This window comes from Bufo bufo, chromosome 2, assembly GCF_905171765.1.
Source record: "Bufo bufo chromosome 2, aBufBuf1.1, whole genome shotgun sequence".
NCBI lineage: Eukaryota > Metazoa > Chordata > Amphibia > Anura > Bufonidae > Bufo > Bufo bufo.
Window position 1 is genome coordinate 23,353,919 of NC_053390.1, and position 27,574 is coordinate 23,381,492.

General features: G+C 47.7%; 1 protein-coding gene and 1 pseudogene across 1 annotated transcript in view; one reads left to right on the plus strand and one right to left on the minus strand.

The window, feature by feature from the left end:
- Positions 1 to 27,574, minus strand: part of LOC120991124 (zinc finger protein 585A-like) — a 2,129,672-nt gene that overhangs the window by 128,310 nt on the left and 1,973,788 nt on the right. The window lies entirely within an intron of this gene.
- The window catches only part of LOC120991126, a 126,937-nt pseudogene that overhangs the window by 62,127 nt on the left and 37,236 nt on the right, over positions 1 to 27,574 (plus strand).

Below are 27,574 nucleotides of genomic sequence, written 5' to 3' on the forward strand. Positions count from 1 at the left end.
CTGTAGTGCTTCGTGGCCCCAGACAAAGCTCTACGGCAAACTGTGTGTCGGACATTTTGTTGGCTACTAACGGTGACTATTGAGTTCGCTGCACGTTATTCTCACTTCTGATTTATATCATTCATTTTATTTTAAATGTAGGTTATGAGGATATAAATATATATACATATGTAAATACAGTATTATTATTATTATTTGCACTTAGTTTTTTCTTTTTATTTCTTTGAGACCCAACATAGACTCACCTAAAGAATTATTAGGAACACCATACTAATACGGTGTTGGACCCCCTTTTGCCTTCAGAACTGCCTTAATTCTACGTGGCATTGATTCAAGAAGGTGCTGATAGCATTCTTTAGAAATGTTGGCCCATATTGATAGGATAGCATCTTGCAGTTGATGGAGCTTTGAGGGATGCACATCCAGGGCACGAAGCTCCCGTTCCACCACATCCCAAAGATGCTCTATTGGGTGGAGATCTGGTCACTGTGGGGGCCATTTTAGTGAACTCGTTGTCATGTTCAAGAAACCAATTTGAAATGATTCGAGCTTTGTGACATGGTGCATTATCCTGCTGGAAGTAGCCATCAGAGGATGGATACATGTTCTCATTCTGTTTACGCCAAATTCGGACTCTACCATTTGAATGTCTCAACAGAAATCGAGACTCATCAGACCAGGCAACATTTTTCCAGTCTTCAATAGTCCAATTTTGGTGAGCTCATGCAAATTGTAGCCTCTTTTTCCTATTTGTAGTGGAGATGAGTGGTACCCGGTGGGGTCTTCTGCTGTTGTAGCCCATCCGCCTCAAGGTTGTGCGTGTTGTGGCTTCACAAATGCTGCATACATCGGTTGTAAGGAGTGGTTATTTCAGTCAACGTTGCTCTTCTATCAGCTTTGAAAGACAGAAACATGCAATGCGACAATAAACTGCAATATAGAGTACAAAATTGCATAATAATAATAAGTGCGAGATACTTGGCAAATCGTTTTGTACAAAATTATTTGAGCCCATCTGCCGAGCATCAAGGCGATCTCTGTTAGACGGGTTCCTACGCTAAATTCTACCCGTTTGGTGCCATGACGGCTACCATACACTTCAGGGAGTGTAGGTTCCACATACCTACGCAAATTTTACCTGTTAGGTGCCATGACGGCTACCATACACCTCAGGGAGTGTAGGTTACACAGCAGGCCCACTCCACGACATCACCGGCGCCAAATGGCTACCAGCTTGAATCAGTCGGCCCATTCTCCTCTGACCTCTAGCATCCACAAGGCATTTTTTCCCACAGGACTGCCGCATACTGGATGTTTCTCCCTTTTCACACCATTCTTTGTAAACCCTAGAAATGGTTGTGCGTGAAAATCCTAGTAACTGAGCAGATTGTGAAATACTCAGACCGGCCCGTCTGGCACCAACAACCATGCCACGCTCAAAATTGCTTAAATCACCTTTCTTTCCCGTTCTGACATTCAGTTTGGAGTTCAGGAAATTGTCTTGACCAGGACCACACCCTTAAATGCATTGAAGCAACTGCCATGTGATTGGTTGACTAGATAATCGCATTAATGAGAAATAGAACAGGTGTTCCTAATAATTCTTTAGGTGAGTGTGTGTATATATATATATATATTTATATATTACCATATTAAATAGAAAAAACGCATACAAGAAACGCATTAATGTGAATACAGAAGAAAATGCCGTATAGTCCGGGATGAACCGCACGTATCCAGAACATCTGTCCTCCTGCTGAGCTGAACCCATCCATCCATAGGTCCTATATGTGAGATAAAAAGGTGAAAAATGTGAATTAAAAAAATATATTATCCAAATATATTTCAAATAAAAACATAACAAATTTCTCATCACTGGGACCGACAAGGACATAAGAACGCGTAATCATATGAATAACCATGGTTTGTACTCTACATTTAAGCCACCCGGCTTAATAGATTGTAATTTAAAGATCCACTCGGATTCACGTTTTTTGAGCATTTTTATACGGTTACCTCCTGTGCGTGGCAGTGGGACATGGTCTAGGATCATGAACTTTAGATCACTTTCCCCATGTCCCATAGTCGCAAAATGATGGGAGACTGGCAAATCCTTTCGCTTTTTTCGTATTGAAAAACGATGTTGATTAAAGCGGGATTTGAAGTCACATGTGGTCTCACCTACATATAAAAGCTTGCAGGGACACCATAGAACGTATATAACGTAACAAGAATCACAGGTTAAATAAAATTTAAGTGGATATGTAACTCCAGTGTTCGGATGGGTAAAATCACGTCCCTTCACCATGTACTTACAATTTACGCAGTGAAGGCACGGATAACTGCCACACTTTTTGGGAGCTAAAAATGACTGATGTGCACCCTTTTGTGAGCCTATGTCATTTTTGACTAGTTTATCTTTGAGATTGCTAGCTCTCTTATATGACATTATAGGTCTATTACAGAATTCAGGGATATTCTGGTGTTCAGTGCCTAAAATTGGCCAGTGTTTATTGATAATTTTACCTACATGAGTACTGGCTTCACAAAAGGTGGATACGAAGGGTATTTTTTGAGATTGATCCCTCTTGGTGCCATGAAATAGTTCCCTTCTTTCTCTCTGGTTGATGCGGCTCAATTGTTGTTGTAAGACCGATGCTGGATAATGTCTCTGTCTGAAAGATTGTGTCATTCTTTCTAGAGTACTGTCGAGCGTATTAGTATCACTTACTATCCTCTTGACTCTAGTAAATTGGCTATACGGCAGTGACCGCACCATCGTCCGGGGATGAGCACTGTCATACCTCAGGACGGTGTTGCGGTCAGTGGGCTTCGTATAGACCTCAGTTTTTAACGATGTACCAATAAGTTGAACACTAACATCCAGAAAATGCTACTCACTGGTGGAAAATTCCAAAGTGAATTGTATATCCGGAACCAAGCTGTTCAAGTATGTGTGAAACATGTGTAATTCGGCAGCTGTGCCCGTCCAGATGACAAAAATATCGTCTATGTATCTCCACCACCTCAGCACATGGCTGAAGTGGTGGGACACATAGAATTTATTTTTATTTTTATTTTTAAACCCTAGCTATGAGACCAATTAAAATGATGTTTGACTTTGATGTCTGACTTTCCTCTTTGGTCAGCGTCAGAGTCAAAATAAGTTCCTGTGTATTTGTCTGCTGTATCACATAGTGAAAGAAAATCCATAACTACTCAGAGTTCAGCCTATACCTTAATGGTAAGGCTTCTGGCTTACAAACACCAGTCTTTAGGTTCAAGACCCAATAGAAACCTTGAAAAAATTGAATTTGTTAACCCTAGCTAGAAGACAAATGCAAATTATGTTTGACTTTGATGTGTGACTTTTCTTACCCATCAGTGTCAAAGGAGTTTCATATATAATGTATATTTGCTGCTAAATCACATAGCAATAAAAAAACAAAACATGAAGTAAACCCACTTTGTACCTCTATGTCACGGAACCATGAACCAGACGTACAACAAGAGATAAGTGAAAAAGAGAAGGCTTTATTGAAAATAAAGCTGTAAAGCAAAAGTCCAAACGGATGGTGAAACCGAGCAGAGTCTTTGTGAAGCCAGAGGTCAGGAACCAGCAGGGTAGTCAGACGAAGCCAGGATCAGGAACCAGCAGGGTAGTCAGACGAAGCCAGGATCAGGAACCAGCAGGGTAGTCAGACGAAGCCAGGATCAGGAACCAGCAGGGTAGTCAGACGAAGCCAGGATCAGGAACCAGAAGCAGCAGCAGTCTTAGAAGCATGTGAACACAAGAGGACCAAGCAAGGAACTGAAGCCACAGACCTCCTATATATATGAGCTAGGCATCCAGCTCCTCCCAGGGGAAGGAGGAGCCGCAGGGTGGAAGGCTACAAGAAACCCAGGACCCAAGATGGCCGCCAGCACATGTCAAACGAAGGAGAGCAGCAAGCAGGTAAGACCATGACAGTACCTCCCCCTCAAGGGCCCCTCCTCCGCGGAGCACAAAACGGTTTCTGAGGGAAGCGTGCGTGGAAGGCTCGGAGCAAGGCAGGAGCATGGACATCTGCGGAGGGAACCCAGGAACGCTCCTCTGGACCATAACCACGCCAATGGACCAAAAACTGCAACCGACCGCGGACCAGGCGTGAGTCCAGGATATTGCTCACCTCATATTCCTCACGATTGCCCACTTGGACCGGACGAGGCCGAGGAACCGAGGAAGTGAAACGATTACACACCAGTGGCTTCAACAGGGAGACATGAAACACGTTGGAGATCCGCATGCCAGGAGGAAGCGCAAGGGCATAGGCTACCGGGTTTACCCTGCGAAGCACTCGGAAGGGACCAACAAAGCGAGGCGCCAGCTTGGGAGTGGGCACTCGAAGGTTGAGGTTGCGGGTGGACAACCATACACGGCCTCCGACCTGGTAGGAAGGAGCAGGCGCTCGTCTGCGATCAGCCTGGAATCTCTGGCGCTGCGCAGAGACCTCAAGGGACTTCTGGATCTGTACCCAAGAAGCACGTAGGACGGAAAGGTGATCCTCCACAGCCGGAATATCCTGGGGAGAGAATACCTCCGGTAACACGGCAGGTTGGAACCCATAATTGGCCATGAAGGGAGACGTCCCAGAGGAAGAGTTCACCGCCGTGTTCCTGGCAAACTCAGCCCAAGGCAGGAGGTCAACCCAATTGTCTTGGTGATCGGAGACATAGCAACGAAGGAATTGCTCCAAGGCCTGATTGGATCGTTCTGCGGCCCCATTGGACTGAGGGTGGTAGGCCGAGGAGAAGGAGAGATGAATCCCCAACTGGGAGCAAAAGGCGCGCCAGAACCTGGACACAAACTGACTCCCCCGATCCGACACAATCTCCTTAGGCAAACCGTGCAACCGGAAGACCTCCCTGGCAAAAATCGTGGCCAACTCTTGTGCAGAGGGTAACTTCTTGAGAGGAACACAGTGGCACATTTTGGAAAACCGATCCACAATCATGAGAATGACCGTATGGCCTCGGGATGCAGGGAGGTCCACAATGAAATCCATCCCCAGGTGTGACCATGGGCGCTCCCCGGTGGCTATGGGTTGCAGAAGGCCCAACGGAAGGTGCCGAGGGGACTTACTCTGGGCACAAACGGAGCATGCTGCTACATATGCGGCGATGTCGGAACGTAGGGAAGGCCACCAGAACAGACGTGAAACAGCCCAGGACAGCTGATTCTTTCCAGGATGCCCCGCGGTCTTGGAGTTATGGTAGGTTCGCAACAACCGAGTGCGCAACTCCTCAGGCACAAAACATCTGCCGTTGGGTCTCCCAGAGGGAGCACCAGATTGAGCCGCCAAAATCTGCTCACCCAGGGGAGAGGTCAGGCTGGTGCGAATGGCGGCCAGGATCTGATTCGGAGGTATGACCGAAGTGGGAATCGACTCCTCCCTGGACAGCTCGGAGTACTGCCGTGATAAGGCATCCGCCCTGATGTTCTTGGAACCGGGTAGGTAGGAGACCACGTAATTAAAACGTGACAAGAACAGAGCCCATCTGGCCTGACGTGGTGTCAATCTCTTGGCCTCAGAAAGGTAGGTCAGATTCTTGTGGTCCGTCAGGATGAGAACCGGAACCACCGAACCCTCGAGCAAGTGCCTCCATTCTTTAAGGGCCTGCACGATGGCCAATAACTCCCTGTCACCAATCTGATAGTTGCACTCCGCGGAAGACAGTTTCCGGGAGTAAAACCCACAAGGAAGCAGAGGACCCTCTGGTGTTCTACGCTGAGACAGAAGGGCGCCTACTCCCGTCTCAGACGCGTCCACCTCGAGGACAAAGGGCAACCCAGGGTTGGGATGCGACAGAATCGGAGCCGACACAAAGGCGGACTTTAGGGCCTCAAAAGCTCGGATGGCCTCGAGCGGCCAGACCTGGGAATTACTGCCCTTCCTGGTCAGATCCGTGAGAGGCTTGGCCAGCATGGAAAAGTCCCTGATGAACTTCCGATAATAATTGGCGAAGCCCAAAAAGCGCTGCAGGGAACGAAGACCACTGGGCTGGGGCCACTGTAAGACAGCCGAAACCTTCTCAGGATCCATGGAGAACCCCTCAGCGGAAATGATGTAACCTAAGAAGGTTACCTGGGATCGGTGAAATTCGCATTTCTCAAGCTTACCGAACAGCTTGTTCTCTCGTAACCGTTGCAACACTCGTCTGACATCCAGAATGTGGGCCTCCATGGATTCAGAATATACCAAGATGTCATCCAAATAGACTACCACACACTGCTGCAACAGGTCACGGAAAACATCGTTGATGAATTCCTGAAAGACTGCGGGCGCATTGCACAACCCAAAGGGCATAACCAAGGATTCGTAATGACCGGTCCTGGTGTTAAACGCGGTCTTCCACTCATCGCCCGCCTTGATCCTTACCAGGTTATATGCCGCCCTCAGGTCGAGTTTGGTAAAGACCGTGGCCCCTTTAAGGCGATCGAACAGCTCGGAAATCAAGGGTATCGGGTAAGCGTTCTTGATCGTGATGCGATTGAGACCCCTGTAATCGATGCAAGGCCTCAACTCACCGCCCTTCTTTTTCACAAAGAAAAATCCAGCCCCTGCCGGGGACGAAGATTTGAGAATGTGTCCGCGTGAAAGCGCCTCCCTCACGTACTCCTCCATGGCCTCATTCTCCGCTACCGACAGTGGATAGACTTTGCCACGAGGAGGAACGGCACCAGATTGTAACTCTATGGCACAATCGTATGGGCGGTGCGGAGGTAGGGCAACCGCGCGCACCTTATCGAATACATCCCGGTACTCCTCGTATTCAGGAGGCAACAGAGAGTCCGAGGAAGTACACAGCAACTTGACAGACCCATGGATGCAACTAGCCCCACACTGCGGTGACCACGAGAGGATCTCGACCGATCTCCAATCGAAAGTCGGATTATGCTTCTGGAGCCAGGGGTACCCCAAGACCACCGAGTAGTGTGGAGACGAAATAACCTGGAGGCAGACCGATTCTCTGTGAACGGCACCAATGGCTATCCCCACTGGAAGGGTCTCATGAGTCACGTGTGGCGGCAGAAGGGGTCTGCCGTCTATCGCCTCAAGAGCCAGTGGGGAACCTCGAGCCTGCAGAGGAATGGAATTGGCGGCAGCGAACACACTATCAATGAACAAACCACCAGCACCAGAGTCCACCAACGCCTGGGTCGTCACCGAGCCCCCGACCCAGGAGAGGACAACAGTGATCAGTGGTTTGTCAACACGGGAAACCGGGGACGAGGAGACTCCACCCAAGATCTGCCCCCGACAGGATCTCAGGGTACGAGTGTTTCCCGGACGGTTCGGACATGCCAACCGAAAATGCCCACCGAGACCACAGTACATGCATCGGCCCTCGCGTCTCCAGAGTGCCCTCTCCCCCTCGGACAGGCGAGCAAACCCCAGCTGCATGGGTTCACCCCCAGACAAGTCATCCCCAGGAGGCGTGGGAGGAGAGGGAGGCACGGGTGGGACAGCAAACGTAGGCACCAATCTGTTAGAAGACCTCCGCAGGTTCTCCTTAAAGGAAGGTCTCTCCCTGAGTCTGGTGTCAATCAAAATCAGGAAAGAAATAAGAGACTCGAGCTCAACTGGTAGGTCCTTAGCTGCAACCTCATCCTTCAAGGCATCCGAGAGACCATGAGAGAAAGCAGCGACCAGAGCCTCATTATTCCAGCCCACCTCTGCTGCCAGGGTACGAAACTCAATGGCGTATTCAGCTACGGATCGTGAACCCTGTCTGATGGACATAAGAAGCTTCGCAGCTGAGGCAGCACGAGCCGGCACATCGAATACCTTCCGAAGAGAAGCAACAAAACCGGAAAACTCGGCAACCACCGGATTGTTGTTCTCCCATAAAGGGCTGGCCCAGGCCAAGGCCTTGTCCGAGAGCAGCGAGATCAAGAAGCCCACCTTTGATCTCTCAGTAGGAAAGGCATGTGGCAGCAACTCGAAATAAATGCCCACCTGGTTAAGGAAACCTCGGCACTGAGTTGGCTCTCCCCCAAAGCGCTGTGGAAGAGGGGCAGAACCGGTCATACCCCGAAACACCGCAGGCGCAACAACAGGTGTCGGGGTAGACTCTGGCGCAACAACCGGAGCGGCAGTAGGAGCGAGCCCAGGAGCGACAACCGACCCATCGGCAACGGGAGCGAAATGAGCCATGCGTTCAAGCAGGGTTTGCAACGCCACAGCGAACCGACCCAACAGGTGATCCTGCTGATCAAGTCTGGCAACCAGCGTGGGTAGCGAGGATGGACCTGTACCGTCAGAATTCATGGCTTGGTCCTAATGTCACGGAACCATGAACCAGACGTACAACAAGAGATAAGTGAAAAAGAGAAGGCTTTATTGAAAATAAAGCTGTAAAGCAAAAGTCCAAACGGATGGTGAAACCGAGCAGAGTCTTTGTGAAGCCAGAGGTCAGGAACCAGCAGGGTAGTCAGACGAAGCCAGGATCAGGAACCAGCAGGGTAGTCAGACGAAGCCAGGATCAGGAACCAGCAGGGTAGTCAGACGAAGCCAGGATCAGGAACCAGCAGGGTAGTCAGACGAAGCCAGGATCAGGAACCAGAAGCAGCAGCAGTCTTAGAAGCATGTGAACACAAGAGGACCAAGCAAGGAACTGAAGCCACAGACCTCCTATATATATGAGCTAGGCATCCAGCTCCTCCCAGGGGAAGGAGGAGCCGCAGGGTGGAAGGCTACAAGAAACCCAGGACCCAAGATGGCCGCCAGCACATGTCAAACGAAGGAGAGCAGCAAGCAGGTAAGACCATGACACTCTATTGTATCCTTAAAGGGGTTGTCTCACTTCAGTAAGTCACATTTATCATGTAGAGAAAGTTAATATAAGGTACTTACTAATGTATTGTGATTGTCCATATTGCTTCCTTTGCTGGCTGGATTCATTTTTCTATCACATTATACACGGCTCGTTTCCATGGTTAAAGACCACCCTGCAATCCATCTGTGGTGGTCGTGCTTGCACACTGTAGGAAAAAGCATCAGCCTCTCTGGTGGCCGGGTCCATGGGAGCGTACATACACTAGTGCTTTTTTCCTATAATGTGCAAGCAAGACCACCACTGATGGATTTCAGGGTTGTCTGTAACCATGGAAACGAGCAGTGTATAACGTAATGGAAAAAAAAAATCCAGCAAACAAAGGAAGCAATATGGATAATGTAACGGAACGCCTGGCACCCCGACTGGGCACCTTCCGCTGACGGATGCTCCTAGTGCTTCCAGAGGGCTCCAAGCACTCCACCGGACACCATAACCACCACAGACCCCACAAACCGCCGCAGCTTGGTTAGGGTCTCGCCGTCCTCCACCCACGCTGCACCCAAGACCGGGCTTTAGCTTCCAGTGGGTGAACCTCTCCTAAATCCATAGAGCAGGAACCAGGAACAAGCTCTTACAAGCTTATACTCAGGGGAGTATTGTGATATAGCAATCCGCAAGAGCGTAGTTATCCCATCCTCCAAACATGAGCCAAGACTTCATGAAGGGGTAAAGCAGGACTCCTTTATTGATGGCCACAGCTCGGCCTTTTATGCACGTCCTCCAGCAAGGGCTACTCCCCCGGGGACCTGATGGAGGACAGGCACACAAAATACAGTGACCAATCAATATACAGTACGATATAACACACTCCCATATAAACAGTAAAATCCCTCCTCTCTATCCTGGAGATGATTGGATTAAGGGGCCGGACATAGTTCCATGCCGTCGATGACGAAGCCCCGCTGGGCGTTCGTCAATTTAAAAAGGCCCAATGTGTTTGTTAAATGTATCACATGCAATGCCCATGGTGCTTGTTAATTGCGTCACAGGGGCCATAGTCACAGGGCAAGAGGCTGGCAAGCAGGCCTCTCCAACTCCCAGTGACGGAGGTGCTTTCGTCACAGATAATAACAATACATTAGTAAGTGACTTGTATTAACTTTCTCTACATGATAAATGCCACTTACTGAAGGGAGACAACCCCTTTAAGTAAGCAAACCCCTGTTGCACCCTAAAGTGAGCTCCCTATTGCACCGTAAAGTAAATGAACCCTTTATTGCACCCTAAAGAATGCGAACTTCCAATGCACTATAAAATAAGTGAATCGCTTATTGCATTATAAAGGAAGTGAACCCGCTAATGCAATGTAACGTAAGTAAACCCACTTTGCACTCAAGTATTTATTTTTATGTTAAATCACACAGTTCAAAAAGTAAATCTATATCTCATCGTGAATTTGACCCTGACCTGTGAAGAAAGTCAGACATCAAAGTCAAACTCCGATATCGGTGTCAGATAGTATTTCGCCTCACACTGATATTATGATATCTGACCATGTCCTAAAATGAACCCTGTACGAGTGAGAAAAAAGACTATTGAATGTTATTTTCTCATTTAATTTGTGTGCTGGTAAGCTAAGGGATGTAATATCTGGCTTCTAGAATATAGGCCCTTGTAGATATAAATAAGATTCTATGGTTCCAAGATAACGTGAGCTGATTTATAACAGACAGAGGGACCATGTCCTTTATTGCATTAAGTCTAGCATATACATAGAGAAAACGTAGAAGTCAGGGTGTATAAACCTGCACAAAGCCCAGCATCCATATCTAATAAAGGGGGAACTTTCACAGCTTTTATACTTCTGGAACATACTCCTCATACTCCGACTCTGGAGATACTGTAGGTGGTACACTCTACTCGGTTCTTCAGAATCATAGTAATTCAAGTTCTGTACTTGCAAGAGCCATCAACAACTGTTAGAGACGGATCTATACAGAGTGTGGCTTCTCTATAGAAGCAATATATATGTTGTATATCAGTCAGCACTTGTTAAACGCTACTCTGAAAGTTAGATGGCATGCTATAAGACGCACTTCTACATAGTGTTTACATGTGAGAGCCATTATTGTTTGGTAACAAGTGCTGGTAACTCATGCAGCTAATTAATTAGACTAATGATGATAGCGCTGCAATACTCTGCAGTGCTGTACACAGAGTATCACACATTTGTCCATGGCACTCTTGGGGTTTACAGGTGCTGTACTACAACACCAGAGATGAAAAGTTAACATCTAGGGAGGAGCGAATCGACTTTGGATGATTTATCGGAAGTGGATTCGTAGAAAAATTTGTTGTAATACTGTAAGGAGCGGGAGCATAAGCTATTTCCTAGTCAGCAGAAGGACCAGGTCCTTTATCCTGTGGGATCCAGCCTTTGTATATATTATAAGCTATTTCCTAGTCAGCAGAAGGACCAGGTCCTTTATCCTGTGGGATCCAGCCTTTGTATATATTATAAGCTATTTCCTAGCTAGCAGAAGGACCAGGTCCTTTATCCTGTGGGATCCAGCCTTTGTATATATTATAAGCTATTTCCTAGTCAGCAGAAGGACCAGGTCCTTTATCCTGTGGGATCCAGCCTTTGTATATATTATAAGCTATTTCCTAGTCAGCAGAAGGACCACGTCCTTTATCCTGTGGGATCCAGCCTTTGTATATATTATAAGCTATTTCCTAGTCAGCAGAAGGACCAGGTCCTTTATCCTGTGGGATCCAGCCTTTGTATATATTATAAGCTATTTCCTAGGCAGCAGAAGGACCAGGTCCTTTATCCTGTGGGATCCAGCCTTTGTATATATTATAAGCTATTTCCTAGTCAGCAGAAGGACCACGTCCTTTATCCTGTGGGATCCAGCCTTTGTATATATTATAAGCTATTTCCTAGTCAGCAGAAGGACCAGGTCCTTTATCCTGTGGGATCCAGTCTTTGTATATATTATAAGCTATTTCCTAGTCAGCAGAAGGACCAGGTCCTTTATCCTGTGGGATCCAGCCTTTGTATATATTATAAGCTATTTCCTAGTCAGCAGAAGGACCAGGTCCTTTTGCTGCCTAGGATTTAGACTCTACCCTCTCTAGAGCCCATACATTGTAGGCGTTACCCAGCAGCAGGTCCTGGTCGGTAGTCAGGGCTCTTGTTCTCTCTGGTATCAGCCATTCCTCCAGCCTGCAGGTAAGATGAGCTGTGAGGAGACAGTGTGGTGGAGAGCTCAGACATGTCACCTCTGGAGATTCTCCTCCATTACACACAAGGAATCCTTCTCTGCTCCTCAGCTTAGTATGATGGGGGAGTAGTAGTAGTGGCTAGTCTTCATGCGGTGGCCCCTGACTGTCCAGATGAGAGGCCCCTGCATCTAGGAGGAGAATGGATGGAGCGGGGCCCGGCCTGAGCTCAGCTCTCTCAGTCTCTTCTCTAGGGCTGGTTTCACACGGGCGTTGCGGGAAAAGATGCGGGTGCGTTGCGGGAACATGCACGATTTTTCCGCGCGAGTGCAAAACATTGTAATACATTTTGCACGCGCGTGAGAAAAATTGCCATGTTTGGTTTGGGTTAGGTGTTGTGTAGATTGTATTATTTTCCCTTATAACATGGTTATAAGGGAAAATAATAACATTCTTAAAGAGGACCTTTCACTAGTTTAAAAACTAAAAACTAACTATATCAGTGGGCAGAGCGGCACCCAGGGGTCCCCCTGCACTTACTAGTATGTCTGGGTGTGCCAGGCTATGAGCTGTGCGCTACGATTGGCCAGCGCTGCAGCAAGGGACAACCCTAATACAAAAACTCAGCCCAGTACAACAGAGGGAGCTGCAGACACCGGAACCTATACCGGGCGAACGGAGCGGCGCCCAAACATACTAGTAAGGGCAGGGGGACCCCTGGGTGCCGCTCTGCCCACTGATATAGTTAGTTTTTAGTTTTTAAACTAGTGAAAGGTCCTCTTTAATACAGAATGCATAGTACAATAGGGCTGGAGGGGTTAAAAAAAAATAAAGAAATTTTTCTTACCATAATCCACTTGTTTGTGCAGCCCGGCTTCTCTTCTGTCTTCTTCTTTGAGGAATAGGACCTTTTGATGACGTCACTGCGCTCATCACATGGTCCATCACATGATATTTCACCACAGGTCCTTTTCCTGTGAACAGCAAAGATGAAGACAGAAGAGAAGTCGGGCTGCGTGAACAAATGGATTAAGGTGAGTTAAATTTTTTTAAAAATTTTTTTAACCCCTCCAGCCCTATTGTACTATGCATTCTGTATTAACAATGCTATTATTTTCCCTTATAACCATGTTATAAGGGAAAATAATAAAGATAAGGTCCCCATCCCGATCGTCTCCTAGCAACCGTGCGTGAAAATCGCACCGCATCCGCACTTGCTTGCAGATGCTCGCGATTTTCACCCAGCCCAATTCACTTCTATGAGGCCTGCTGAATATAGAACATGCTGCGATTTTCACGCAACGCACAAGTGATGCGTGAAAATCAACGCTCGTGTGCACAGCCCCATAGACATGAATGGGTCCGGATTCAGTGCGGGTGCAATGCGTTCACCTCACACATCGCACCCGCGTGGAAATCTCGCCCGTCTGAAAGAGGCCTAGGAGTTGTGGACACAGCTGAGCATAGCCCAGAGTTGGGACCAGCATCTATCAGACATTTATCTCCTGTGGAGCCACCAGAAATCTCCATGTTCGGGCCCCTGGAATCCATGTGGTGGGGGCTCTGAGAAGCGGGGCCCCTCCAGGCTCAGGAAGTGCGGTTCTGGAGGTGACATCTGGTCTTGTCCCCTGGATGATTTCCTTTCCTCTTCTGATAAAGGCACCTGCAGTACTAGAAGCCTCCAGCCCCTCCAGTTCTCTCCTCTTCTCCTGAATGACCACCAAGGATGGACAGGAAGGAGATCAGCAGAAGAATATTAGACCTCACCTTGGAGATCATCTCCCTGCTGAGCGGAGAGGTAAACTTTTCTAGATTTCTCTCCTCTTTATTGTATTCTGTAACAAGTCAGACATCGGGAAGGAGAATCCATCATAGGAAGTGATAGGAAGAGTCCAGGGTCCTGGAGAACAGCCTCCAGACCTTCCAAGTGACGGAGAACCTGAAGATCAGACCCCAGTATGGTGAGTGATGTATCTATCATGTGACCAGGGACCAATAGTCATGTAGGAACCATGAGAAGGTAAGTAGGCACGTTGTACCCAGGAGGAAAGGACCAGAGGTGAGCACATGGCCCCTAAAGGGTTTATTCCCTAAGTGTCTCTTTCCATCCACAGGAGTACACAATAGTGAAGAAGACATCGGGGGTCTGTGTGACTCCCATCATCCATCTCCAGGAGTCAGGAGGGCGGAGCAGGACCCCTCACCCCATCACAGAGCCTCCCCCTCACCCCCTGATACATGAGCAGAAGATCCTAGAGCTCACCCACAAGATGATGGAGCTGCTGACTGGAGAGGTGACACTGCTGGGAATGCTAGGAAATTCTCCAGTAACAGCACTGGAGGGGTCTGGGTGATGACGGTGTCATTGTGTTGTCAGGAGGTCACTGTCTATTTCTCCATGGAGGAGTGGGAGTATATAGAAGGACACAAGGATCTGTACAAGGAGGCCATTATGGAGGAGCACCAGCCTCTTATATCACACGGTAAGACCCGTCATGTGCAGTGTGTACACGTGTGTGCAGTGACATGTAATGGAGGAGCTCCAGCCTCTTATATCACAAGGTAAGAGCCGTCATGTGCAGTGTATACACGTGTGCGCAGTGACATGTAATGGAGGAGCACCAGCCTCTTATATCACAAGGTAAGAGCCGTCATGTGCAGTGTGTACACGTGTGTGCAGTGACATGTAATGGAGGAGCACCAGCCTCTTATATCACAAGGTAAGAGCCGTCATGTGCAGTGTATACACGTGTGTGCAGTGACATGTAATGGAGGAGCACTAGCCTCTTATATCACAAGGTAAGAGCCGTCATGTGCAGTGTATACACGTGTGTGCAGTGACATGTAATGGAGGAGCACCAGCCTCTTATATCACAGGGTAAGAGCCGTCATGTGCAGTGTATACACGTGTGTGCAGTGACATGTAATGGAGGAGCACCAGCCTCTTATATCACACGGTAAGAGCCGTCATGTGCAGTGTATACACGTGTGTGCAGTGACATGTAATGGAGGAGCACCAGCCTCTTATATCACAAGGTAAGAGCCGTCATGTGCAGTGTATACACGTGTGTGCAGTGACATGTAATGGAGGAGCACCAGCCTCTTATATCACAAGGTAAGAGCCGTCATGTGCAGTGTATACACGTGTGTGCGGTGACATGTAATGGAGGAGCACCAGCCTCTTATATCACAAGGTAAGAGCCGTCATGTGCAGTGTATACACGTGTGTGCGGTGACATGTAATGGAGGAGCACCAGCCTCTTATATCACAAGGTAAGAGCCGTCATGTGCAGTGTATACACGTGTGTGCAGTCACATGTAATGGAGGAGCACCAGCCTCTTATATCACAAGGTAAGAGCCGTCATGTACAGTGTATACACGTGTGTGCAGTGACATGTAATGGAGGAGCCCCAGCCTCTTATATCACAGGGTAAGAGCCGTCATGTGCAGTGTATACACGTGTGTGCAGTGACATGTAATGGAGGAGCACCGGCCTCTTATATCTAGTTATAATGGGTATTTATGGCCTATGAGAAGCCATGGTGGATCAAGTTCACTATTCTATATGGATTTTGTTTTTATGTCGGCCAAAATGAGTTCAAAGGAAGGTTACTGAGTATAAAGGTTCTTCCTTGCAGATGTGTGCCAATCTGGAAGGGAGTGTTTCTTACCTCATCTCATGGATTTATGACAGGAGATAAGAATTCCCTGGACGCAGCTGCTACTAATTACCTATACAGTGTGGGGGGGTTAGCTCTTCACCGGGGGTCACTCTCACAGATACGGCTTCAGGACACCAGGTTTCAGGTCCAAACAGTGCATTTATTGTTCAACACCAGCAACAATAAAATGACAAAATAATAAACACTCGCCCGTCCAGGCTCTAACTAAACAAAAAGTTTCCTGACTCACCTAGGTCCCAGTTCACACCCTGTGAACTCATGCGGCTTTGTCAGCCAATGTCCCACGGCCTTCTGGCTGTACAGAGCACAGTATGCCCACTGTCTCTAGTTCCCTGTTTCTTGTGGGGGATTGGGGCTCAGTAGTCCGCCTGACTATGGCCCTGCGACCCTTCCAGGCGTCGCTGCGTCACCCAACTCCAGGCTATCTCCCAGCCTTGGGGTCCCTCAGCCTTGCCCAGCTGAGACCACACAGACAGAGCCTCCAGGCCTCTGTCCACAGGTAACAAACTCCCCTTTCTGACACTCTGGGAGGTGCCTTATGCCAGCCTGATGACCTCCAGCTTGTCTCACCTGTGGTGGAACAGGGGTGTGGACCGCGCTATCCACCCCTTCCTTGCCTCTAACCTGCGTGAGACCTGTCACCTGTCACTGTCTAATGAAGCAGAAAATCTGTGTATTCATATAATCAACCTTAGTTTTGTATAAAAAAAATTAAAAAGACATATATTTCTTTATCTTATATTGTTATATATTCTGAAGGACCTTGATGTATCCAGTGTCTTGTATATATTTCTCGCTAGGAGAATCTTCCTTTCTAAAACAGCGTTAATGAGGATTCGTTCAGAAGAAGCTGTGTTATTCTAACTAGCGCTTAATCACTGTTAGACAGCTAGAAGATACCCAACACCTGTGCTAGTATAGGCCTCAATTGTATTTCTTATCTATAACAATGGATTTATAGGTTGGGAAACTCTTGCTGGTTCCTCCAAGTCTGGATTATAATGGCGACATGTGTTGAATTAACCGCCTCCGGACCACCTAACGCAGGATCGCGTTCCGGAGGTGGCAGCGCTGCGCACAGTCACGCATATACGCGTCATCTCGCGAGACGCGAGATTTCGCTCAAAGCCGGCCCGCGCATGCGCATCGCGGGCCGGCAAAAGTTAGAGGACAAGTTCGTCACCAGCCTGCCAGCCACGATCATTGGCTGGCAGGCTGGCGATTTTCAAAAAAACGAATCACAAGCCATATAACAGATATTAGTAAATATGATGTGTTAAATGGCTTGTCTGCTCCTCTGCTGGTCCTTTTCGTCGGTTGGTTCCAGCAGAGGAGCAGAGATCACTGTGAGTACCCACCAACACTACACTTAGCCCCAGATCACCCCCCATCACCCGAATTAACCCCTTGATCACCCCTTGATCGCCCCTGTCAATCAACTAGTGAAAGGAAAAAAGTGATCAGTGTAAACTGTCACTTTTTTTTTCCACTGGTATTGACTGTTAGGTTTTAGGATAGTTTAGGCCCCTTGGTTAGGTAGTTTAGCGTCGGTTAGCGCCCAGCCCCCCGCACCGCAGCCACTGATTCACTGATTAGCGTATCGCTAATCAGCATTTGTACTTTTATAGTATCTGTAAGTGATCAAAACTGATCACAGTCAGATCTATAATTGTATTAGTGTCACCTTAGCTCGCCCTCCACCCAAAACGCAGTGTTTTCCCGATCATGCCTGATCGGTCGCCCACACATGCGTTCACCCACACCCGCCCCGCCGCAGTGACAAAAAATATATATTTTTTTGATCACTGCACAATCACTTTCCAAGTGCTGCGGCGATAAAAAAAAATCTGTTTTGATATTTTTTATCAACCGCAGCGGCCTCCGGTACTTCGCTAGCCTCCCCTTTGTAAGACAGGCTTGCTTTTTTTCTTGGGTAGTCTCAGGGAATACCCCTAAATGTAGTAGTCCAAATGTCAAACAGGGGGTATTCTTCTGAAGAGGCCTACAGGATTCTGACCCAGTCGGATGAGGAGTGGGAACCCTCATCTGACGAATCTAGCGGGTCAGAATATGAACCTGTAGAGAGCAGTGGCTCTCTGACCCAAAGTTCGGACGAGGAGGTTGAGGTCCCTGATACCACCAGGCGTACCAGGCCCGGTGTCGCTAGACCACAGGTTGTGCAGGATCCGTTTCAAGGGCAGCAGAGTGGGGCTGTCGCTGCCGGATCACGTGGTGAGGCATACACCAGCAGCGCAGCCCTCCCTGGACCTAGTACCAGCACTGCCGTACAACATGGTGAAGTGGTGAGCACCAGAAGGGCAGTTGAAGCTGGTACGGTGGCACGTGCAATAGTTACCCCGTCGCAGCCACCGCACAGACAGGCCCGTAGAGCCCCTAGAGTCCCTGAGGTGCTGGCAAATCCTGATTGGCAGTCACCAACTTCAGCCGCACCATTAGTTCCCCCTTTCACCGCCCAGTCTGGAGTTCGGGTTGAGACAGCTCAGATAGGTTCTGCCCTGGTATTTTTTGAGCTGTTCTTGACTGCGGAGCTCTTGGACTTAGTCGTGGCAGAAACAAATCGGTATGCCACACAATTTATATCTGCCAACCCGGGAAGCTTTTATGCCCAGCCTTTCCGGTGGAAACCAGTCCAAGTTTCCGAAATTAAAATTTTTCTGGGCCTTCTCCTCAACATGGGTCTAACCAAAAAGCATGAATTGCGGTCATATTGGTCCACGAACCCGATTCATCACATGCCCATGTTTTCTGCTGCTATGTCCAGGGCACGATTTGAGGCCATCCTGTGTTTCCTGCATTTTAGCGACAACACCACCTCCCGTCCCAGAGGCCACCCAGCTTTTGACCGGCTCCACAAAATTCGGCCCCTCATAGACCACTTCAACCAGAAATTTGCAGATTTGTATACCCCTGAGCAAAACATCTGCGTAGACGAGTCCCTAATACATTTTACCGGGCGCCTTGGCTTCAAACAATACATCCCAAGCAAGCGTGCCCAGTATGGGGTCAAATTGTATAAGCTCTGTGAAAGGGCCACAGGCTATACCCACAAATTTCGGATCTATGAGGGAAAAGATCAGACCCTGGAGCCGGTCGGTTACCCTGACTACCTGGGGAGCAGTGGGAAGACAGTCTGGGACTTGGTGTCACCCTTATTTGGCAAGGGGTACCATCTTTATGTGGACAATTTCTACACAAGTGTGGCCCTCTTTAGGCATTTGTTTCTAGAACAGATTGGCGCCTGTGGCACCGCGCGAACTAGTCACGTGGGCTTCCCCCAACGGCTCGTCACCACCCGTCTTGCAAGGGGGGAGAGGGCTGCCTTGTGTAACGAAGAACTGCTCGCGGTGAAATGGAGAGACAAGCGTGACGTTTACATGCTCTCCTCCATTCACGCAGACACGACAATCCAAATTGAGCGAGCAACCCGTGTCATTGAAAAGCCCCTCTGTGTCCACGACTATAATTTGCTCATGGGAGGGGTGGACTTCAATGACCAGATGTTGTCTCCGTATTTAGTTTCCCGACGCACCAGACGCTGGTATAAGAAGGTGTCTGTATATTTAATTCAATTGGCGCTGTACAATAGTTTTGTTCTCTACAGTAAGGCTGGGAGAACACGATCCTTCCTCAAATTTCAGGAAGAGATCATCGAGAACCTCCTGTATCCAGAAGGTTCCGTAGCCCCATCCACCAGTGTAGTTAGCCGTCTACACGAGTGACATTTCCCCAGTGTCGTTCCTGGTACCTCAACCCAACCGTCACCCCGAAAAAGATGTCGTGTCTGTAGCAGGAGTGGAATAAGGCGTGACACCCGCTATTTCTGTCCTGACTACCCTGCCCTATGCTTTGGAGAGTGTTTCCGGAAGTACCACACACAGGTACACTTAGCATAGGGATTGCATCTCACAGGACAGGCACACAGGGCTATTAGGGCCCTTACACTCACAGCTACTGCAAACCTCTCCTTTCACCTGGGATAAAGTGCATAATGTACTTTGCCACATCTTTGGGCGATTTGCGCTTTGCACATTGTCCCATGGGGAAGGAGAGGTTTGTCCTATAAAAGGTAAAAAAAAAATAAAAAATAAAAAAAAGTAAGCAAAAAAGTTAACTTCAGTTCAAAAAGTTAAAAAAAGTTTATATGTTCTGTTCAAAAGTTATTATAAAGTTAATAAAATTTATTGTGTTGCGGCCTGGTTTTTCTTTTTTTTTTTTTACCTTCCAGGTGGACCAACCGATCGACTAGCTGCAGCACTGATGTGCATTCAGACAGAAGCATTGCGCTGCTGTCAGATTACACACAAGTCGGTGTATGCGGCGCTGCAAGACGAGATTTCTCCTCTGCAGTAAAAGATACGTTTGCCGAGGCATATGAGCTGAGGAGGTGGCGGTGTTCATATGCTTTGGCAAACACTTTGTATATATATATAAAAAAAAAAAAATCCCGGCAAAGATTTATTCATCCACATCGATTGATGTGAATGGAGAAATCGGGTTTGCCAGGGCATACGAGCTAAGTGGGTATGGATGTTGGGCGGAGCTCCTATGTCCTGGCAAACGCCTTTCCCCTCCTTTTTCTTTTTTTGGCAGAGATTTTTTCATCCACATTGATCGATGCGAATGAAGAAATCTGTGCCGTTCATTTTTTTCTTTCAGCCCAGAGGCTGAACGGAAAAAAAAAATCTCATTACCCGTATGCTCAATATAAGGAGAATAGCAGAAACTCCTAATGCTGGCCATACATGTAATGATTGCGGAGACCCTCAAATGCCAGGGCAGTACAAACACCCCACAAATAACACCATTTTGGAAAGAAGACACCCCAAGGTATTCGCTGAGGGGCATATTGAGTCCATGAAAGATTCAAATTTTTGTCTCAAGTTAGCGGAAAGGGAGACTTTGTGAGAACAAAAAACAAAAAATCTATTTCCGCTAACTTGTGCCAATTTTTTTTTTTTCTATGAACTCGCTATGCTCCTCATTGAATACCTTGGGGTGTCTTCTTTCCAAAATGGGGTCACATGTGGGGTATTTATACTGCCCTGGCTTTTTAGGGACCCTAAAGCGTGAGAAGAAGTCTGGGATCCAAATGTCTAAAAATGCCCTCCTAAAAGGAATTTGGGCACCTTTGCGCATCTAGGCTGCAAAAAAGTGTCACACATGTGGTATCGCCGTACTCAGGAGAAGTTGGGGAATGTGTTTTGCGGTGTCATTTTACATATACCCATGCTGGGTGAGAGAAATATCTTGGTCAAATGCCAACTTTGTATAAAAAAAATTGGAAAAGTTGTCTTTTGCCAAGATATTTCTCTCACCCAGCATGGGTATATGTAAAATGACACCCCAAAACACATTGCCCAACTTCTCCTGAGTACGGAGATACCACATGTGTGACACTTTTTTGCAGCCTAGGTGGGCAAAGGGGGCCACATTCCAAAGAGCACCTTTCGGATTTCACCGGCCATTTTTTACAGATTTTGATTTCAAACTACTTACCACACATTTGGGCCCCTAGAATGCCAGGGCAGTATAACTACCCCACAAGTGACCCCATTTTGGAAAGAAGACACCCCAAGGTATTCGCTGATGGGCATAGTGAGTTCATAGAAGTTTTTATTTTTTGTCACAAGTTAGTGGAATATGAGACTTTTTAAGAAAAAAAATAATAAAATAAATCATCATTTTCCACTAACTTGTGACAAAAAATAAAAACTTCTATGAACTCACTATGCCCATCAGCGAATACCTTAGGGTGTCTACTTTCCGAAATGGGGTCATTTGTGGGGTGTTTGTACTGTCTGGGCATTGTAGAACCTCAGGAAACATGACGTGCTCAGAAAGTCAGAGCTGATTCAAAAAGCGGAAATTCACATTTTTGTACCATAGTTTGTAAACGCTATAACTTTTACCCAAACCATTTTTTTTTTTTTTACCCAAACATTTTTTTTTATCAAAGACATGTAGAACAATAAATTTAGAGAAAAATTTATATATGGATGTCGTTTTTTTTGCAAAATTTTACAACTGAAAGTGAAAAATGTCATTTTTTTGCAAAAAAATCGTTAAATTTCGATTAATTACAAAAAAAGTAAAAATGTCAGCAGCAATGAAATACCACCAAATGAAAGCTCTATTAGTGAGAAGAAAAGGAGGTAAAATTCATTTGGGTGGTAAGTTGCATGACCGAGCAATAAACGGTCAAAGTAGTGTAGGTCAGAAGTGTAAAAAGTGGCCTGGTCATTAAGGGGGTTTAAGCTATAGGGGCTGAGGTGGTTAAATCCCTTATCGCTGATTTAAAGTACCGAGGTCAAATGTATAGAATGCAGGATGATGTCAGGCATGTATAAGTTAACCATTTCTAGTATGATGCTAATGGCTTATACAACAGTGCCACCTAGCTGTAAGTAGGTATCATTACACCAGTAACAGAAACGTATCCTGGGAAATGCAGTGACATCATCAGCCATTATCATAGTTACACGTCCATCCGACATGATTGGAAAACTCTGCACTTTGTTTAAACTGATGATCTATCCTCTGGATAGATCATCAGCATCTGATCGGCGGGGGTCCAGGACCCCCGCCAATCAGTTGTTTAAGAAGGCAGCGGCGATATAGCAGCGCCGCAGCCATCTCACTGTTTACCGCTGGCCCAGTGACGTCACGACTAGTATCAACTTGCCTGGGCGGGACTAAGCTCCATTCAAGTGAACGGAGCTTAGCCGCGTCCAGGCAAGTTGATATTAGTTGTGACGTCACTGGGCCAGTGGTAAACAGTGAGAAGGCCGCGGCGCTGCTGGAGCACCGCTGCCTTCTCAAACAGCTGATTGACGGGGGTCCCGGGTGTCAACCCCCGCCGATCAGATGGTGATGATCTATCCAGAGGATAGATCATCAGTTTAAACAAAGTGCAGAACCCCTTTAAGACTCTGCAAAATATCTGCCTCCGGGTAATGTATGTTTTTGTTATGTGTAGTATTAATATAAATTAGTTGGTTTGATTCTTAGCCAATCCCCGCTTATTGTGGACGGATAAGATTAGTTCCTACATCAATATTATCACTATTTAGCAACAATGCATATTGCTGAATAAAAATTTATATTGATTTTCAGAAGAAACTCTCTGCCGATAATTTATAAGTTTATGTCACAGGGCGCCGGCGACGCGATCTTCCTGCACTGCGCCGCCGGCGTCCTGCCTCTCTCCCTGAGCGGCGATGCACGTGGCGTCCCCGTCTCTCAGGTAACAGCGGACAGAGCAGACCCGACCGCGCTCCTGCAGTCTGTACGGTCGGCGTCCTCCGTTCCCCTGGCAACAGTATCAGGCTAAGCACCGAGCTGGCCACTCGGTGCTCGGCTTCTTTGTCTGAGCGGGTCATGTGACGCTGGCCACATCACTTGACCTTAGCCTTTAACTATTTATACAGACATCCTGCTGGCCACAGGTTGCCTGCGATTTTTGGTCCTGTGCCTATTGTTACTACTCAGTGCTTCTGCTACTCTGGATTTTGACTCTTGGCTTTTGTTTCTGACCCAACCTCGCCTGCCCTTGTGTACTGACATGGCCCTTGTGTACTGACATGATGAGGAAGAGGAGGTAGCAGCGGCCGCCACCCAGCGGTCTGACAACAGTACCCAGATCGGCCCAAAGAAAGTGGTCCCAGCTGTTGCTACCTACTCCGAGATCTTTAATGTCAGTGATGGTGAAGGTGACGATGATGACGTGTTGATGGACGTCACGTGGGTGCCCACAAGAGAGGAAGAGGAGGAAAGTTCAGAGGGAGAGACAGAGCAGCAGATTGTGAGGAGAAGCAGGCAGAACTCGCAGTGCACAGGAGGCAAAAAGCAGACTGCAAATGTATCTGGAGCAAGCCATCCACCATTCACGATCACATCTGTGTGGGCTTTTTTTAACGTGTCAGTTGCTGATAATAGTGTTGCCATCGGCAGCCTGTGCTATCAACGCATAAGTCGCGGTAAGCCCAACACTCACCTAGGGACGACCACCTTAAGAAGGCACCTGGCCTCCCATCATTTAGCCCAGTGGGAGCAACGCCATCAGAATCCACAAAGCCACACTCGTGGTGCTCCATATCCTGCCTCTTCTTTCTCCTCTCATTTGTCCTCCACCTTCCACTGTGCCGTCGTCCCGTTCATCTGGCACAAGGCAGGCTTCTGTGGCCTAAATGTTCGGCTGACCACTGGCTTGTCGGAACTGCTAGCCCGCCAACTGCTGTCATATAAATTGGTGGACTCAGAGGCCTTTAGAAAATTTGTGGCCATTGGCACACCGCAATGGAAGGTCCCCGGAAGGAAATATTTCTCCCAGAAGGGCATCCCTGAACTATAGTATGGCCACGTTCAGCGGAAAGTTAATATATCTCTGGCACACTGTCGGTGCTTACACACATCTGACCACAGACACATGGTCTAGCAAACACGGGCAGGGAAGGTACATAACTTTTACTGCCCACTGGGAGAAGCTTCTGACTGCCGTCAAGCATGTAACCCGTGGCACCCGTGTGGATTTGGTGTTACCACCACGGATATCATGCAGGCCTGCCTCTTCTTCTTCTACTCCATCCTCTGTCTCCCCCTCGTCCGACTCCTCCTTTTCCACTTCTACCGTCTCTTCTGCTGCGCCCCCCAAAACCTATTCGACGTGCCAGGTGAGGCGTTGCCATGCTGTGCTGCGGCTGTTGTGCCTGGAAGCCAAGAGCCACATCAATCCTGCACTCCTTTCAGCTCTGCAGTCACAGGCCGATCAGTGGCTAACCCCACTCAATTTGACAGTTGGTAAAGTGGTGTGCGACCACGGTGCCAATCTGCTGAGCGCCCTGAAACAGGGCAAAATGACACACGTGCATAGCACATATCCTGAGCTTAGTCGCGCAGTGATTCGTTGCCAAATACCCAGGGGTCCAGGATGTCTTGCGGCAGGCCAGGAAAATCTCTGGCCATTTTAGAAGATCTTACACGGCCATGGCTCGTCTAGCTGATGTTCAGCAGTGACACCACTTGCTCGTCAGTCGTCTGATTTGTGACTGCCCGACGCGCTGGAACTCCACCTTGTATATGCATTATAGGCTACTTCAGCAGAAACATACCGTTAACAACTACCTGTACGAACTCTGCGGCAGGACAGGTTCTGGGAAGTTTTTTTTTTTTCACCGCGACAGTGGCTGCTCATGCGCGACGCATGCAGACTTCTGCGGCCATTTGATGAGATCACCAAACTGGTCAATCGCAGCCAGGGCGCTATCAGTGACATCGTACCTTACGCCTTCTTTCTGGAGCTTGCATTGCGTTGTGTCATTGATCAAGCTGTCGAGGAGCAGGAAGATGAGGGAGTCGCAATGCTGAATGAATTCCCAGGGGGGGCTACTCCATCTGAGACAAGTCAGCAAGAGTCTAAAGAGGAGTCAGAGGAGGATGGTGCCTGGGGGGGAGGAGGAGGAGCAAGTAAGCAGGCCCGGCCACTACATGGTAGACAGAGCTGTGAATTAGGAGTGCCTGTTTCCAGCGCTGGAACTTCTGAAAACAGCTGATCAGCAGGAGTGCCAGAGCTCTGCCCATTTGATACTGTTGACCTATCCTAAGCTCCTCAATAAGCAAATCCCAGGAAACCCCCTTCAAGAGACAGTATTAGACTATAATTTAAAAAATAACTTTTTTAAAGCCTGTTCGTACAGAAGTTGCAATTTTTTGTGTAGGCATCATTTTATGCACATTTGTGACTTTCTGTGGGTTTCTAACACTGTCAACCTGTCACGGATGATATTGCAGATATCTGGAAGTTATGGATAAACATCTGACTGGCTTGATCCCAAACTAAGGAGCATAAAGGTGACCCCTGTAAAACCCTAAAAGCTCACCCTGACTGCTAAGCACATACAAGGGTCTCAGAGGTAGACGGTTGCATGCCCTCGTACCTAGACTGTGTAACACCTGAAAACCCTATAATACCTGGAAATCATGTGTTATAGCAAATTGATTATCAATGAGATTGACCGCTGCTACACTATCTACAAAAATCTCACAATGTTCTTGCTATCTAGCGCCACCCTGGCAGGTAGGACAAAACAGGAACTACAAGCAAACGGCAAACCTTCAATTTCCGCATCAACCTTGCCAATAGTAGCAAATGGAAAGTTTTTAGAGGGTTTTTTTCTTTTTGTTTCTTTATTACCCTCAGAAAGCACCCTGAATCTCCTAGAGGGGCAAACATTAGCCAAATTATTTATTCCCCCACAAGAGAAACAAACCCTCCTCTGAGAGCTGAATCCTCTACTATCAGAGGCAAGCAAACCCAGCTGCATAGCCTTCTGCTCAGAGGGGATTGAGAGAGACTGAGGCCCCTGTGCACTGAATGAGACTGCTCCACTGTCCTCGGACTGAATATGACATGAAGGAGTGGTCTCTCCTCTTTCTCTAAGACGCCTGTCAATACGGACAGCTAGAGACATGGCAGAGTCCAACGAGGCAGGTCTCTCATGAAACGCAAATGCATCTTTCAATCCCTCCGAAAGACCATGGCAAAATTGACTTCGGAGTGCAGCATCGTTCCAACCAGTATCAGCAGCCCATCTCCGAAATTCAGAACAATATATCTCTGCGGACTGTTTACCCTGGCATAAAAGACGCAGTTTAGATTCAGCCAGAGCAATACGATCCGGGTCATCATATATCTGCCCCAGGGCTACAAAAAATTCATCCACCGATCGGAGAGGCCGTGCCCCCACCGGCAGCGAAAAGGCCCAAGACTGAACGTTATCCCTGAGCAGCGAGATGATGATCCCCACCCTCTGCTCCTCATCACCAGAGGAATGGGGAAGTAGGCGAAAATGGATGGTTTGCAAGCCTCTCTAAAGCGAACAAAATTCTCACTACCCCCGGAGAACGCATCCGGAAGCGAGATCTTAGGCTCTGAACAAACTCCATGAACGCAAGCAGAACCGGTCACCTGAAACTGAGACACAGTTTTACGGAGATCTGCTACCTCCAGTGAAAGACCCTGCATGCGGTCAATCAAGGCTGAAACCGGATCCATGCTTAAGACGGTAAAGGCGGTTTATAATGTCACAGATGATATTGCAGATAGTTGGAAGTTATGGATAAACATCCGACTGGCTTGATCCCAAACTAAGGAGCATAAAGGTGACCCCTGTAAAACGCTAAGAGCTCACCCTGACTGCTAAGCACATACAAGGGTCTCAGAGGTAGACGGTTCATACCCTGGTACCTAGACTGTGTGACACCTGAAAACCCTATAATAGTGAGGGGACACGACCACCGGCTCCCTGCACTTAATACAGAGGGAGTCAGGGTCACCTAGAATCAAGCCAGCAAAGAAACACAATACAAGAAAGAACTTATCTGAACCAGCAGTAACAGAAGTCTCCAGCAGTGATCACTTCAATCCAGGAAGTAGTATAAACCGCAAAGTGAGGCAGTATGGGAGGGAATATAAAAGGAGGCAATTAGTGTGAATAGGTGCCAGCTGGGAGAAGGAAAAGAGATGACAAAGTGAAACCAAAACAAAGAACATCATGCAAGAGGTACAGAATAACGTCTGCCAGACCTTCTCAGAGAGCTGGCGGTGACACAACCCTTTTCTAAAAAGGAGGTGGGGCTTAACAAAAGGGGCATGCCCTCCACAGCCCTTAGCTGGTGTAGTATTGGATTTTTTTTGGCACACGGTCTTCTAGAAGATATTCCATAGTTCATATAAGACTGGAGTATAGAATGCCTCCAGTACCTGGGAATGAACATCCTGTTGAGGAAGGGTTGAGGGGACATGTAACCACTGCAGCCAATCACTGCC